General features: G+C 44.8%; 1 protein-coding gene and 1 pseudogene across 1 annotated transcript in view; both read left to right on the top strand.

The window, feature by feature from the left end:
• Window positions 1–61: 61 nt before the first annotated feature.
• Window positions 62–15,790, top strand: part of LOC133381187 (gastrula zinc finger protein XlCGF49.1-like) — a 29,805-nt gene continuing 14,076 nt past the window's right edge. The window contains exon 1 of the mRNA XM_061619891.1: window positions 62–256. The gene's annotated coding sequence lies outside the window, so the exon portion shown is untranslated. The remainder of the gene's footprint in view (window positions 257–15,790) is intronic.
• LOC133382474 (5S ribosomal RNA) lies at window positions 7,769–7,886 on the top strand (annotated as a pseudogene).

The following is a 15,790-nucleotide window of genomic DNA, read 5'->3' as shown; positions in this document are numbered from 1 at the left end:
AGATGTAGAGGAAGTGGTAAACTTGCTTGCTGCTGTGGGGCAAAAACGTGTAGCAAAAAAAATGGTCTGGAGGGGGAGGATTCATCTGTGCTAGATTGGTATGATAGGATCAGGAATATCATGGAATTAAAATATGATAGAAGGTTGGAAAGAGGAAACACAAAGAGGCTTTCGAAGAGGACTGATGGCCCTTCATACTCTTCTCTGCAAAAGATGAAAAAACGGGTCAAGTACCAACTCCTTTTAAAAGACTATGGTTAAGTTAACGTTCTCCTTAGACTCTATAACTGTGTATTTCAATGGAAAATGGAAGATGTTGAATAGGTGGGAAGAGGGAAGATTTATGGGGGGATGGGGTAAAGTAGTATTGTTTAGATTGTTGAGGAATATATATGTTTTTCAAAACTTCTAAATAAATAAACACAGAAAAGGAAAAAAAATATGATAGAAGGTCAAGTAATGGGCAATCACAAGTAATTAACAACCACAATGCTGAAACTGGTGCCTAGATCCCAGTCGCTTATTTGCTCAGAAGTTCAAAACACTAAACAATTCATATACCTGAGCTCCAATGAAAAGTTTGTATGTCCCTGAACCCCAAAATAAGCTTAGGGATACCCTATATCTTGTATCTCAATTATTTGGGGTACTCGCCTCTTCGAGTCCAACAATAATTTTCCTCAGGTAAAATGATGCTTGCGAGACACTCATTAATATGTGATGACATCATAAGACCATAGAAAAATAAGGAATTGGGAGTGCCCAAATATGCAAAATATGCTTTGACCCAGCACAATTCATACACCTGCACATTCAGGAGAGTCTCCACTACAGGATGATATGGGATCCTGCCTGGCCCAGAGCTTCCTGTGGATGCATGGCACAGTCAAGCACGCCTTCTGAGCACCAACCTGAGGCAGGGGGAAAAATAAGGAACTGGGATGCCCACTGCAAAATATACTGTGGCCCACCCCAAATGTTACATCCACATATGTATCCAGGAGAGTATCATCTACGAGATGACATCGGATCCTGCCTAGCCCAGAGCTTCCTATGGCTGTATGGCACCATCAAGTGTGTCTGCGCACCAACAATAGTCAAAATAGATAGCAAAAAAATAAAAATAAAAAGTAAGTGGGGGCGCAAACTCAAAAATATGGTTTGGGCCAACTCAGGTCATATACCCGCACATCTGAGAGTGTGTTCTCTACAGAACAGTGCTATATTCCAGCCAGCACAGAGCTTCCACTGGGCACACAGCACTGTAAAGTACATCTACACACACCAAAAATGGCCAAATATGTAGGAAAAGTAACTTGAGGGTGCCAACCCCAAAATCATTGTCTATAGACCCTGCCAAATGTCCTCCTGCCATTTGCCACCAGAGATCACCCACTCATTCTGTTTGAGAACAATGCTATCTATTTGATATTATTATTTCTTGTTTTCAATTTTATTTGAAAGCTAAGAAGTCATTAATGTAGTTATCGTAACTGGTGTAATATTAAAAGAAATAATCATTTTTAAAAAGAAAGGACATAGTTGAAATTAACAGAATCCATACCATGTCACATATGCAAAACCTAGTCCATTTTACCGATTGCAGATAATCTAATCTCTCAATTATCAATAATTTCATTAATGGTGGGGCATTTAGAAGAGCACTACTGGCTACTCTTAGCTATTTGTGCATAGTAAAATTGCATACTATCTTCTGATGGACTTATATAGTCTGTTATAGTCTCACAGCTACAATATGACTAGGACTACTGTTTGCCTTTTAAAAGTTTTGGAGCACTATGGGTGGTATTCAATGTTAGTCTTACTCACAGTAGACCCACTGAAATTAATAGACATGGCTAACTTAGGTTCATTAATTTCAATGGGTCTACTCTGAGCAGGACTTAGTTGAATAAATTCTCTTGTCTGTTGCCTGAGCATTGCCACAACCTGCATTTTTAAACTCTCTGATTCCATTGTAGAAATTCCAGTCATTTGTGATTGTGGAAAGATCTCCAGTGTTAAAAGTTCTCTCCACCACTTTAGATCTGGACAAAACATAGTAAAAAAATAAAAATAAAAATAAATTGAATGCTTATGTCACGGAAATTCCTTTTATTGTTCCACAACTAAATGGTTCAGACCCAGGAATAAGTGCACACAAGAACTTCAGTCAGAATTTATTACTTACGTAAGGAGACAGCAATCACACAAGCATGTCTGCCTGAACACAGACTGAGACTCCCTTATATACCCTCGCAACATCCAAGGACATGTGATCCCACATAGCGAATGAAAGAATTTCTATTTGCGATGTGCGCCAGAAGAGCTGTGCAGTAACCCCATTAGCTGTTAAAGCAGAGGGAAATTCAAAAATTTACACCATCACTTCAATCGCTCCACCCTCCTTTATACGTGCAATTACCCTCGCCCACCATGGCTGTGGAATTTTCCACATCACTTACATGTTACAAAACAATATGTTGTGCATTCCATTTTTCATTTAAAATAAGAACATAACAAAAACTCTGCTGGATCAAAGGCCCATCTAGTCCAACATCATGTTCTCACAGTGGCCAACAGTGCTCCAATGGAAACCTGTAAGCAGAATCTGAGTGCAACAGCACTTCCCCTTCCTGTGACTCCCAGCAACTGGTATGAATGAAAGAACACCCACATCCACACCCTTTGCGACAAACATTCACTGGATCTGCAGCCAGGACTAGTTACTAGTTAAGCCAAGGGTGACTGGAAGTTTGGTTAGTCACAATTTGTCCACTTCTGTTCTGCTGAAGAAACAGAATTTTGTGTGAGGTCACAAAGCTGTCTTTTTGTAAAAATGTTTGCTTATAAATATGTATAAATTCATTTCCTTTATACCAGCAAGGTGTACATCGGTTGTTTATTCATTGCCTCCCTTATCATTTTATATGGACATACCATCTCTGTTATAATTTCCAGCTGTTCCTATATATTTCTAAGTCTTGCTTTCTCGGAACCTGGCTCTTGCTAAGAGGTAATATCTTCAATATCTGTGTTTGGATATTTGTGTTACCTTGTGTATCGTTTAAATTAGAAAACCCAATAGCAGCTCTGCATTATCCGAACCTGGAACATGGCCTTAATAATTGTTATTACCATTTGCCAGTATACTTTATTAGCCTTTCTACACCTCCACTATGTGTGAAAGAAACCCCTTGGACCTCATGGCATAACCAACATTTACCATCTCCCATTTTATTATATCTTTCTTCCATGGGCCCAATACCATTGCACTGCCATTTTTATGCCCTTCACCTCAAAATTCATTGCTATTGAAAAAAACTGAACTCCTTATAATTGTTGCTTTTGAAAAAATTGAACCCAAACTATGAGTATATCATCTCTGGTGGCAAGCCAGAATGTCACTTGGCTTACAGGCAAAGATTTAGTTCAGAAAGATTAAGATACAATTCCACACATGAGACTCTCTCGGGTGCATGTGTATATGATATGTGATAGTCCAAAGCATATCTACACCTTGTTCCTTGCTCCCACTCCTCTCATGGATGGGTTCCTTGTTGCTCATCTGCTGTGCCCGCTGGCCTGTGTGTGTTGTTGTTTAACGCCAGATCGGTACACAATAAGACCACACTCATCCATGATTTGATCATGGATGAAGGTGCCGATTTGGTGTGCATTATGGAGACCTGGATGGGTGAGATGGAAGGAGTTGATCTGACCCAGCTTTGCCCACCTGGATACTTGGTGCAACACCAGCACAGGCTGCAGGGATGGGGGAGAGGAGTTACTGTGGTCTACAGAACTTCCATCTCTATCACCAGGTAGCCACTCTGTTTTAGAGCTGGCTGTGAGGGCCTTCACCTGGTGTCAGGCCAAGGAGACAGTAAACTAGGGTTGCAGCTGGTGTATCGTCCATCCTGCTGCCTGGCAGCTTCTCTGCCCGAGCAGGGGGAGGCCGTCTCGGCTGTGGTGTTGGAGGAGCCCAGAACGATAGTCCTGGGTGATTTCAATGTCCATGCTGAGGCTGCCTCTAGTGTTCTGACTAGGGACTTCATGGCCTCCATGATGACTGTGGGACTGTCTCAAGTTTCCACCGGCCACCCTTGACTTGGTTTGCTCCAGATGGAGGAAGGGGTAATCTGGAGATGGGGTGTGTGGATGTCACCCCATTGTCATGGTCAGACCACTTCCGGATGAAGTTTAGATTTATGGCTCTGATCCTCCCTTGCAGGGGTGGGTTGACAGATTAAGATGGTCCACCCCCAGAAACTAATAGAATCCACTGGATTCCTGAATGCCCTAGGGGAGTTCCCAGTAGATAGAGCAGGTGACTCTGTTGAAGCCCTTGTCAAGCTGTGGAACAGTGAGGCACATTGGGCTGTTGACATGATTGCCCCTGAGAGCCTTCTCTGGCATTGTGGAGCCCGGTTTGCACCTTGGTACATCAGTGGACTAAGGGCAATGAAAAGGCTGGATGACGGCTATAGCGCAAGTGGCGAAAGACGCGCTGTGAGGCTGATCGGGCACGAGTAAAACATCACAACCGTGCCTACTGTGTGGCAGTGAGGGGGGCAAAGAAGGCCCACTTCTCTGCCTCCATCACACCCTCAAGTAGCCGTCCAGTGGAGCTTTTCTGTATTGTCAGGTCTGTTGACATCAACTCCAGGAAATGGAGCTAGACCCTTCGGAGGCCCACTGTGAATTGTTTGCCAGGCACTTTGAGGGTAAAGTTGCTTGCCTCCATAGCAGTCTTGATGCCCCATCCACATCTACTGGAGTCCCCAATGAGGTGTCCAGTGCAAAGTCTGCTCCAACTTCTTGGGAACGATTTCAGTTGATGTGGCCTGATGATGTGGACAAGACACTTGTGGCAATGTAGCCAGCAACACGTCCTCTTGACCCTTGTCCTGCTTGGCTAATTAAAGCTTGCCGAGGGGGTTTGACCAAGTGGATCCAGGGTGTGGTCAACACATCATTGTGGGAGGAAGTGGTTCCAGCCACCCTGAAAGAGGCGGTGATTCGACCACTCCTGAAAAAGCCCACCCTGGATCCATTGGTTTGCAACAATTACTGCCTGGTCGCAAATACCCCCTTCTTCGGGAAGGTGATTGATTCAGGAAGATAATTGCAAGTACTCTCGAATGAAACAGGTTATCTTGAACCATTCCAGTCTGAGTTCAGGCCTGGTTATGGGACTGAATCAGCCTTGGTTGCCCTGATGGATGACCTTTATCGGGAGAAGGACAGGGGAGTGTGACCCTGTTATTCTTAATTGATCTCTCAGCGGCTTTTGATTCTGTTGACCATGGTATCCTTCTGGGCCGACTAGGTGAGATAGGTATTGGAGACACTGTTTTACAGTGGTTCCAATCCTATCTCCAGGGTCGTTTTCAGATAATAGCATTTGGGTGATTGTCTTTCGGCCCTCTGGCAGTTGTGCTGTGGGGTGCTGCAGTGTACCATCTTGTTTAACATCTATATGAAGCCCCTGGGAGCGGTCATCAGGAGATTTGGGGCAAGGTGTCAGCAATATGCTGACGATACCCAGCTCTGTAACATCTGAATCGGGAGAGGCCGTGCAAGCCCTGGACCGGTGCCTGGACTCGGTGGTGGGCTGGATGAGGGCCAATAAACTGAGTATGAATCATAGCAAGACGGAGACGCTGTGGGTTGGTGGTTCCTGAGTTCAGATAACTGGTCAGTTGCCTGCTTTGGATGGGGTCATACTCCCTCTGAAAGAGCAGGTCTGTAGTCTGGCGGTGCTCCTGGATCCATCTTTGTCGCTAGAGGCCCAGGTGACCTCAGTGGCTAGGAGTGCCTTTTACCAGATTTGGCTGGTAAGACAGCTGCCACCATTTCTGGACCAGGATAGCCTGATTGCTGTTGTCCATGCACTACTAACCTCCAGGCTGGATTACTGTAATGCGCTCTATGTGGGGCTACCCTTGAGGTTGATCCAGAAGCTGCAGCTGGTGCAAAATCTGGCGGTGAGACTGCTCACTGGGGCAGGGTATCACCAACATGTCACCCTGCTGTTGAAAGAATTGCACTGCCTGCCCATTAGCTACTGGGCCAAGTTCAAGGTTCTAGTTTTGGTGTACAAAGCCCTATACAGCTTGGGACCAGGATACCTGAAAGACCATCTTATCCCTTATATACCCAGTTGATCACTGCGCTCTGCAGGTGAAGGCCTCCTGCAGATACCATCTTATCAGGTTTGTTCTGCAGAACATAGGAAGCAAACCTTTAGTGTGGCGGCACCTACCCTTTGGAATTCCCTCCCTTTAAATATTAGACAGGTGCCATCTCTGTTATCTTTTTGGCGCCTACTGAAAACCTTCATCTTTTAACAAGTAGAGACCTTATCCCAGTCTGTGTCTGTGTTGGGATTGCTTTTTAATATGTTTTTAAACCTTTTTTTTTTTAAAGTTGTTTTTAAACCTGTTAAAAAATGTTTTTAAAGATGTTCTAATATATTTTAAAGTCTGTTTTTATGATGTTTTAAAGTGTTTTTAGTGCTTTTGTTTGCCTCCCTGGGCTCCTATTTGGAGGAAGAGCGGAATATAAATCTAATCAATCAATAATAAATATTTGTGGGTGAGAACCCACAACTTCTTGGATATTGCTGGTGTGTGTACATCACATGATGGTGCCTTATGCCAGGAGGAAGCTCTGTGATTGGTTAGATCCAGTGCCATCTTGTAGAGGACACACTCCCAGATGCATGGGTGTATGATTTGTGGTGACCCAAAGCATATTTTGTGGTAGGCCTTCCCTTAATGTATTTTCCCCTAAATATTTTGCCTATTTTTGTTGTTCAAAAATGTGCTTGTCTATGCCAGGAAGGTCTGGGCCAGGCAGGATCCAATACCATCTTGCAGAGGATACTCTCTGGCTTGAGGGGTGGGAGCATGATTTAGTGTGACCAAAATCATATTTTGGGGTGGAGATCCCCAATTTTTAAAAAATAAACATATTTTGGTTGCCTTTAGTGTGTACACCTGTGCTTGACTCTGCTTTGAGCCCGCAGGAAGCTCAGGGCTGGGTGGGATCCAATGGCATTTCACAGAAGATACTCCCCCTGGATGGATGAATGCATGATATGTAGTGGACCAAAGCATATTATAAGGTGGGCACCCCTAGCTCTTAATTTTTTTCTACATATATTGGCTATTGGTGGTGTGCATAGATACCCTTGACTGTGCCTTGCAGCTGCCAGCAGCTCTGGGTCAGACAGCATCCACTGTCATTTCACAGAGGACACTCTTCTGGATGGTGCATAATGGAGTGTGGCCCATATTTTGGGATGGGCATCCCCATTTCCATATTTATTCATTTTTACATTACTATTTTTCATGTGCATAGGCACATTTAATCATGCCATCAGTCCAGAGAAAGCACTGGGCTGGGCAAGACCAATGGCATGCCATACAGGACACTCTCCCATAGGAGTAGGTGTACGACATGTGGTGGCACCAAGCATATTTTGGGGTGGGCACCACGAGTTACTTTCCTCCCCCTGCATATTTTGGCTGTGGGTGGTATGCATAGACGCACTTGACTTGTGCCATGCATCCACTGGACATTCTGGGCCAGGCAGTAGCCAACGACATTTTGTAGAGGATCCTCTTCCAGCTGCATGGGTGTATGATTTGTGGCATCCCACTGTAATAAGAGAGGCTATGAAAGCCTGCAAGTGCCCATCCTCCCCTTCAAAAAAAACCCTAATTTGCTGTTGATTTATTGCATGGTACAGCATTGATTCGCCTATGCCATACTACCCTGAACACGCCCAATCTTGTCTGATCTTGGAAGCTAAGCAGGGTCAGGCTGGGTTAGTACTTGGATGGGAGACCACCTGAGAATACTGGGTGCCATAGGCTTAGAGGAAGGCAATGGTAAACCACCTCTGAATACCTCTTACCATGAAAACCCTATGAATACATCCGAAAAAGATTCATAGGGTCGCCATAAGTCATAATCAACTTGAAGGCATATAACAAACCACATATACATCACACACTAATTCTGTCTTACATCTACACAAATAATGCAATGCCCACTGCTCTTCAATATTGCTCATTCCATTCTACTCCAACTTGTGCCCACCAATATACACAAATCATTCCAGTCATTCCAAGCAGCATTCCTGGATGTCAAAAAAGGTCACCTCCCTTGCCTTGATGATCCTCTTGGGAGGCCCCTTGACTGTTGGAAAGTACTGTTATTAGTCAGCTTCTTTGTGTTTATTGACCATTTGGTGATGTCCACGTGTACAGTCGTCTTTTCAGTTGCTCAAAAATGTGTTTGCAAGAAACAAATTACTGGCTTCACAGAATTCAGTAAGTCTTTCTCCTGCTTCATTTCTGTCTCCTAAGCCCCATTTCCCCACAATTCCTAGTTCTTCTCTGTTCCCTACTTTTGCATCCCAGTCCCCCCTGATTATCAGAGCATCCTGTTTTGGTGTGTGATCAATTTTTTCCTGTACTTTTGCATAAAGTCTCTCCAATTCTTCTTCTTCTGTGTTTGCCATTGGAGCATAGATTTGGATGATGGTTATGTCAATAGGTTCCCCATTAAAACTCTTTGATATCACTGGCTCAGACCTTGCGTTATTGCTTATAACTGCTTTTGCTACATCACTTCTTACTGTTAAAGCAACCCCATTTCTTCTTAATTTCTCATTTCCTGCATAAAATATTTTGTAGTTACCTGATTGAAAATGTCCCATTCCCGTCCATTTTAATTCACTCACGCCAAGTATTGTAATGTTGATACTTTCCATTTCTTGCTTGACAATTTCCAACTTTCCCTGGTTCATGCTTCTCACATTCCATATTACTATTGTGTGCGTCATACAGCTCCGGATTCTCCTTTTGCATCTGTGCGCATCAGCCTCTGGGCTTCCTTTCAGCTTTGACCCAGTGACATCATTAGTCATAGCGCTACTCGTACTTGTCCTTTGATGGGCTGCCAATTCGGGCTCAGATAAGGAGTAAATACGCCCAACCGAGATCTTGGCCCCTGGGAGCAATTCAGACGGGCAGTCTCAGGGCTGATGGGGTGGTACCTGATCAGCCTCTTATTTCCCAAACATGTCACAGAACTCCTGATATTTTTCTGGCAGTTCCTCCAGTTTGGGGCTCTCTTCCAGGGTGGTAAGGACAAGCTCTGACTGTCCCCAGCAAGTTGTTTGACAGTATGAGGGCGGGAAGGACAACAGGCTTGTGGAGCACTGGATTCTTGTCATGTTGTTGGAGCCAAGCCAGACTGAGCCCTAATGGGAAGTGGGGGCTGCCACCAGGTAGAATTGGATTCTTTCCTGGTGTTCTCCGAGAGTCATCTCCAAGGATATGGTCTCCTGTACCACCGGTCCGGATGTAAGCAGTCGACCATCAATTGTTTCTACCAGTACAGGCTGGGCAGTAGGTTGTTGTGGGATGTGGTGCAGGTCTGCAAAGAGTATATCCATGAAGTTGCTGGATGAGCCTGAGTCCAACAAGGCTTGTTCTTGCAGGGTCCCCTGCCCGGAGATCTTTAGGGAAACCCGCACAGTCAGGTGTCTGAGTGGTGAAGGGCTGAGCTGGCAGGCCCTCTTGATGGCAGGATCAGCCCAATCTAGGGGCCCATAGAGACCGGGGCGCTGGGGTTTCCCGGGGTTGAAAGTGATGGTAATTTGGCTGGGCACTGGGTCATAAAATGTCCTTGGCTTCTGCAGTATAGGCCCAGGCCCAGCTACCTGCACCTCTGCTTCTCCGTGTGGGATAGGCATGGCTGAGCCCCTTCCAGCTGCGTGGGTTCCTCTAGTGGGGTGGGGTCCCTGCAGGAAGGCTCTCCATGGGGCAGGATCTCCCTGGGCAGACCAAGCCCGGGTCGAGACTTGTCTGCTTTTTTGCAGGGTTGCCAGTCGCTCCACCTGAGCCGGCTCATCCAGAAGATCGAGGCCGTCCTGGAATTGGTACATGAGTGCAGCGTCATTCCATCCCAAGTCTTGTTGCAGCAGGCAGAACTCAGTCACATACACTGCAAGGGGAAGCTGGCCCTGCCTCAGCCGACGGATACGGCGGTTGGTGGTGGCCAACCTCACAGGATCCTCAGACATGGCCTGCAGCTCCCTGGTGAATGCAGCCAGGTCCTGTGAATAGGCTAATTAGAAACCCAACCCGGGTCTTATAATCTAGGAAGCCTTCGGGCTTCAAGTAAGTAAAGTAAACCATCATGGCGGCAGGAGTAACAGCTACGGGCGAGGGAGCTCCGCAACAAACAGCTTTTATGTGGTAATTTCTCCCTTGTTGGAGGTTACAATGCATTGGGAAATACGGGGTAGCCTCCCCCCTTCTTATGTCACCACCCTCGGACCCGACTTGGATGCCAGCTATCAGAAATACGATGTAAGACTTTGACCTACACTGGACGCCGCCGTTTCCTGGTTGCTGGATCGGAGCTGGGGATGAGCTGCGGCCCTTCGGCGAGCCTGGAGCTGCGGCCTCTATTCGGGAGACAGCGATGTTTGGCCGCGGCAGTTTTCTGCTGGCTGCTGGGGTTGGGGCGCGCCCCTGCGGCCTCCGTTGTCCTGCCGTGCTGGCCTTGCTCGTTTTGCCTTGTGTCGGCCGCGTTTTGCCTCTCATCGCCTTTGCTTTTGGCTTCTCGGGGAGAACTTTCCTGTTGGTCGCGTCTTCGTGGGGCCTGTTTGTGCCGCCTCTCGCTGTTTGCTACGCTGGATGCTGAGAGTGGGAGGAGATGCCGCTTTCGGTTTTGCAAATGACGCACCTTGTGGACTATACAGGCCAGAAGCTTTATTGAATTTTACTGTAGTAACCTTTACCTGTTGTTTTAGTTTTATTGCTGTTTTGATGTTGTGATACTTATATATTATGACTTTGTACATCGCTCAGAGTGGCTCGGTTTCCAGCCAGATGGGCGATAAATAAATCGCAGAAATAAATAAATAAATAATAAATAAGTCTATAAAGAGTTGGGTTTGTGCCAGAAATGCTGAGAGCTGGTCAGAAGCCTCAGAGAACTTCTCTGGAGCCACCACCAGGCATTTGACATTCACAGCTGGTGTGGGAGGGCAGTTTCTCCACCCTGAGCTTGCAAAGCTTGAACAGCTGTCATTAGCTGGTTTACCCATGAGCAGAGACGCAGGTTTTCCTGCTGGCATTGTTCCATAGTAGACCAATTTCCAACCCTTGCTTCACCTATTTGGGCTGGAAGCATGCTATCAGTCTCTGCCAGCTGCATTGAGGCGATATACGGTGCTGGAAAACAGTCAGCTGGCATCCGCCTACACAGGGGCTTAGTTGTAAAGTAGATAAGCAAGGGAGGCGGTCAAGGGGTCTCAGTGCACATACCAGGTCGTCTTCCAAAAGGTCCAATTTTCTAATGAAGGACAAAGTCCAATATTTTAACGAAGGTAATCTGAGTTGCAAGGCACGGCTGGCGAGGGTCTGACACTGGCATCTTGACTATGCTTCCAGCCAATGACAAGTGGGGTCTCACTGTCTTTTAAGCTCCCCTTCCTGGTTCAGGTGCTAGCAGTCAGCCCTTAAACGGCCAGAACACCTGCATTGCTCTGCTTCTCACAGGTGTCTTCGCTCTGCAGGGAGTGGAGGGGCCTCCTGGCCACTCTCTGAGTCTGACTGAGGGGCCCCAACTGTATCCTGAACATCTTCCAGTGGTGAGGGGTTTGGAGCCGCTGCTGGGGTGGGTCTGCTTGTTCCCTCTCCTGGGTCTGCTGTGCGAACCCCCTGCTCCTCATTCTCCTCTGAGGACTCATCCGATGGGAGGCATGACACAAAACTATACAGAAGAGTCCAAGTGTGATTGCACCACAGATTTGTATACCCCTGTTCAAAAGCACCAATAGATACAATTGGGGAAATTTTACAACTTATATACCTCCATTCAAAAACTGTTTATTCCTTCTGTTTGCTCAGTGTCAGCTCCAAATGTGAGGGGTTGAGCACTTAGGTAAGCAGGCCCACCTCCTCGCTAATGTCACCGCTACCCATTCATTTATTTAGTGCATTTAGAAATCACTGTGGAGAGATATTCTGTCATATAACTAGGTCCTAAATCCTTCAGGACTTTATAGGTTTGTACTGGAGAAAGATATATATGCATAGTCAGTACAGATCCTGCAAAACACGTGTTATAAATTGCACAGAGTGGCTGTCAATACTCTCAGTTGCTGCAATCTGCACAAGCTATAGGACATCTTCAAGGGCAGCCCTTCACAGGGCACACAGCAGTAATCTAGCTGGGAGGTGACTACAGCATGCAAAACTGTGGCCTGTCTAATCTCAGTCCATGAACACTCTCAATGCCCAACTGAATGTAAAAATTAAATCTTAAAAGTTGCTAACAGGAGCCTGAGGTTTACAACCTCATCTATTGTGTTTGAGATCTGATATTCAAGAGACATATTGGCTAAGGTCAAGTTTATTACCTTGAGCTACTGGTTGAGGCCACTGTAAGCATTATGTATGACATTATGTGCTTGTAAGCAGTCAGGACTTTGATCCTGACTTATATGATTCTGATCTCCTGGCTGAGGCCAGACACATACGTGTAATACGTATAAAGAAGAAATAAATGTATAAAGAATAAATGTTTTAAGAAATATTAAAAGACAATCCTCTATTGAACCCCCATTTATTTTCCTGGTGTCTCCTAAGTGCTAGGAAAGTCTTGGGTCGGAGCACCCACCTTAGGCTGCCTGTTCAGACAACTGCTGTTGTGAAATTGTGTAAGCTCAGGTGAACATAATGTCTGACGTACAAGGAGTCTCAAAAAGCAACAGGGAGAATGTAAGAACCCTCAGTCCTGTGCATTCACAAGAAAAAGCCATCGGGACAGTTTCACCTTCCACCCAAAAAAGGAGAGTTCATTCACTGGAGATGTAAGGCTATGAATCTGGCCAAATTTTATTTGAGATTAATATTATCAGTAAGAATAAGAATCTTACTGCTTACAGTGGGCTTTGGAATGACCTGCGCCAAGGCTATGCACTCAAAGAGGCTGGGATGAAAAGATCTCAAATATCACACCCACTGCACACATTAAGGTGTTACACGTGGTCAACAGGGATAAGTTTAGGCTTTGCCTGACGGAGATGTCATTAACTAACCCCAGTCCTCAAGAGGGTTGTGACTAGATATGACTAGAGGCTAAAATCAGTTTGTAAAATTTATTTAAAATGCAATAGCAAAATATTAGTCAACACATTTCAGTTTATGAAAAACATATGCATAATATCAAAAGAAATCAAAAACATTATACAAAGAGTAATCTCAGGTAAGGAAAAATATAAGGAACTGGAATGCAAGGGGGAAAATAGGATATAAGAATTACATGGAAAATATAGAATGTGAATTACAACTTAACTCTCCTAAAATAGAAGAAATATCAAAGCATCAAGTAAAAGAACTACGGCAAGCAATACAGTAGGGCCCCACTCATACGGTGGGTTACGTTCCAGACCTCTGCCGAAAAGCGGAACTCCGTCAATAAAATGGTGCCCGACACCTGAAAAACATCGTACAAGCGGAACAAACGCCGCATGAGTGGGGCCTTACTCTATTTGAAAGACGCTGTATTAGCGGAACACCGAAAAGCGGGGCCCTACTGTAATTATGGTATGCAATGATTCAGCTCTACATTGATTTACCACTTAAATCTCCCACCAGTTCAAATTAGGGAAAGGCCAGTATACAGCAACTTAAATTTCAAGCAAGACAGTATTATAGCTACCTATGTTCAAACAGGAGGTCAAAGGAACGGGGTTCTGTGGGCTTAGGGGGGAGTTGAGAGACAAATCCAGAAAAGTTTAGATAGAGAGGGCAAAGACAGAAAATAAAATGTTGATGTTTAAGCCTCAAGAATAGTAAAAAATATATATTCAATTTTCTTACTTTATTAAAAACTACAGCAGCTAAATCTGTTCAAAATTATGAATGGGATTAAAGTCCCATCCCCGAAGGACTGGTTCAGAGAGAAATGACCATGACAGCTTTAAACCTGGATAGGTTGATAGCAAGAAATCCATTCTTCTGTGAAAGATATGGCAAAAAATAAGCTAGGTTTGAATCAAAACAAAAATCTCTTGCCTTATTACAATTAAGCAAGGAAGGGTACTGAGGAGTAGGGAAGCAGATGTGACCAACGCTGGTATAAAATAAGGAGGTTATAAGCATGTCCTGGACAAGATTCAGAAGAATTTCTCTTCTACAATCTTTCCAGTTTTGCAAGGCAATTGTCTCTGTTTACAAGTGATACTGATCCCAACAGCCTGCTAAGTTACCCTATCCTGCAGATTCTTTTGATCAATCCCACACACAAACAGCCTCAACTCAAATTCTCCCCTTCCATCTCCCATAGTGCAGGATTTGAGATGGCAATGGACCTGCTGAGATATCCAGAGCTCACAGAATGTATGAGTCACTGCCAGAAGACTAAACAGTCGGAGATTTACTCCAGGTCTGCTCTGGAGGAAGGAGAAGGCAGACAGAGTCCTAGTGTATCTTGAAATGCTGCAGAGTTCTGGAGGGACCGGCTGTACTGGTATAAATCTCTTCGTCTCCCCTAGAGGTTTTCTTTGGACAGTCCTCAAACATCTTGGGAACCTTTGACTTCATTTCACTTTCCGTTCCAGCTCCTGGTACTGACTGGTCTTCCTTGGCATCAGTGCCGTCCTAGCATCACTATACTTTTGGATGCTGCTTCTATACCGCATACACCATTGTTTATCATTTAGAGCCAGTTCGGTTGGCCACCAAATAAAAAAAAAGTGGGACCTGGACAAGTTTCTCTGATGGATTTTTCAATATACGTTAAGGTTTTTGGTTTTGTTAAAGCTCTTTGGGTGTTGAAGAAGCTGAGAGCAATGCCGTCAGGAGTCTAGACCAAGAGGCTAGGCTCCTAGCAGAGGCACCCAAGGCAGAATGGTCAAAGCTGAGACACCAGACTAAGAGGCATCCAAACTCGGAGGAAGGCAACGGTAAACCACCTCTGAATACTTCTTACCACGCAAACCCTATGAACAGAGTATCCAAACAGAGTGGTTCATGACAGATGCTACTGGAGCTCACTGATTCATAGGGTCACCATAAGTCGTAATTGACTTGAAGGCACATAACAACAAAGCTCTTTGGACATTCCATGCATTTTTATGGTTTCCCCTCTATATGGGTTCTTTGATGCAAAATAAGGATACTCATCTGCATGAAGGTCTTTTAAACACATCTAAATTTACATGGTTTCTCCTGTTTGACTTTTTTAATGTACATTAAGGTTCCCATCAGGCCTGAAGCTTTTTCCACATTCCATACATTAATAATATGGTTTCACCCATGTATGGATTCTTTGGTATCTGGAATTCCACTCTGACTGAAGCTCCTACCATATACAATGCATTTATGTGGCTTCTCTCCTGGGTGGGTTCTTTCATGTGCAGTAAGCATTTCAGTATTTCTGAAGCTCCTTCCATATCCCTTGCATTTATATGCCTTCTTTCCCATGTGGGTTCGTCGATGTCTCATGCTGAAGCTTTTTCCACATGCCATATGTTTATATGGTGTGACAAATACGGCTATGCTCAAAGTAAAATCATAAGAGTATCTTTTATGCATAAAAAATCTGGTTCAGTGCTTAAAGCAGCACCTTAGATTACTCCAGAAACAGCTTCCATGTTGAGGGGAAAGTTAATCCTCCACTTCTGCATCCAGCATACTGTATATTTAGTTTTTATTTACTTAAGCAAATATAGTTATCCATGCTCTGGTAA

The sequence above is a fragment of the Rhineura floridana genome, chromosome 3, assembly GCF_030035675.1.
Source record: "Rhineura floridana isolate rRhiFlo1 chromosome 3, rRhiFlo1.hap2, whole genome shotgun sequence".
In the NCBI taxonomy this organism is placed as follows: domain Eukaryota; kingdom Metazoa; phylum Chordata; class Lepidosauria; order Squamata; family Rhineuridae; genus Rhineura; species Rhineura floridana.
This window is presented reverse-complemented; position numbering and strand designations above follow the sequence as displayed.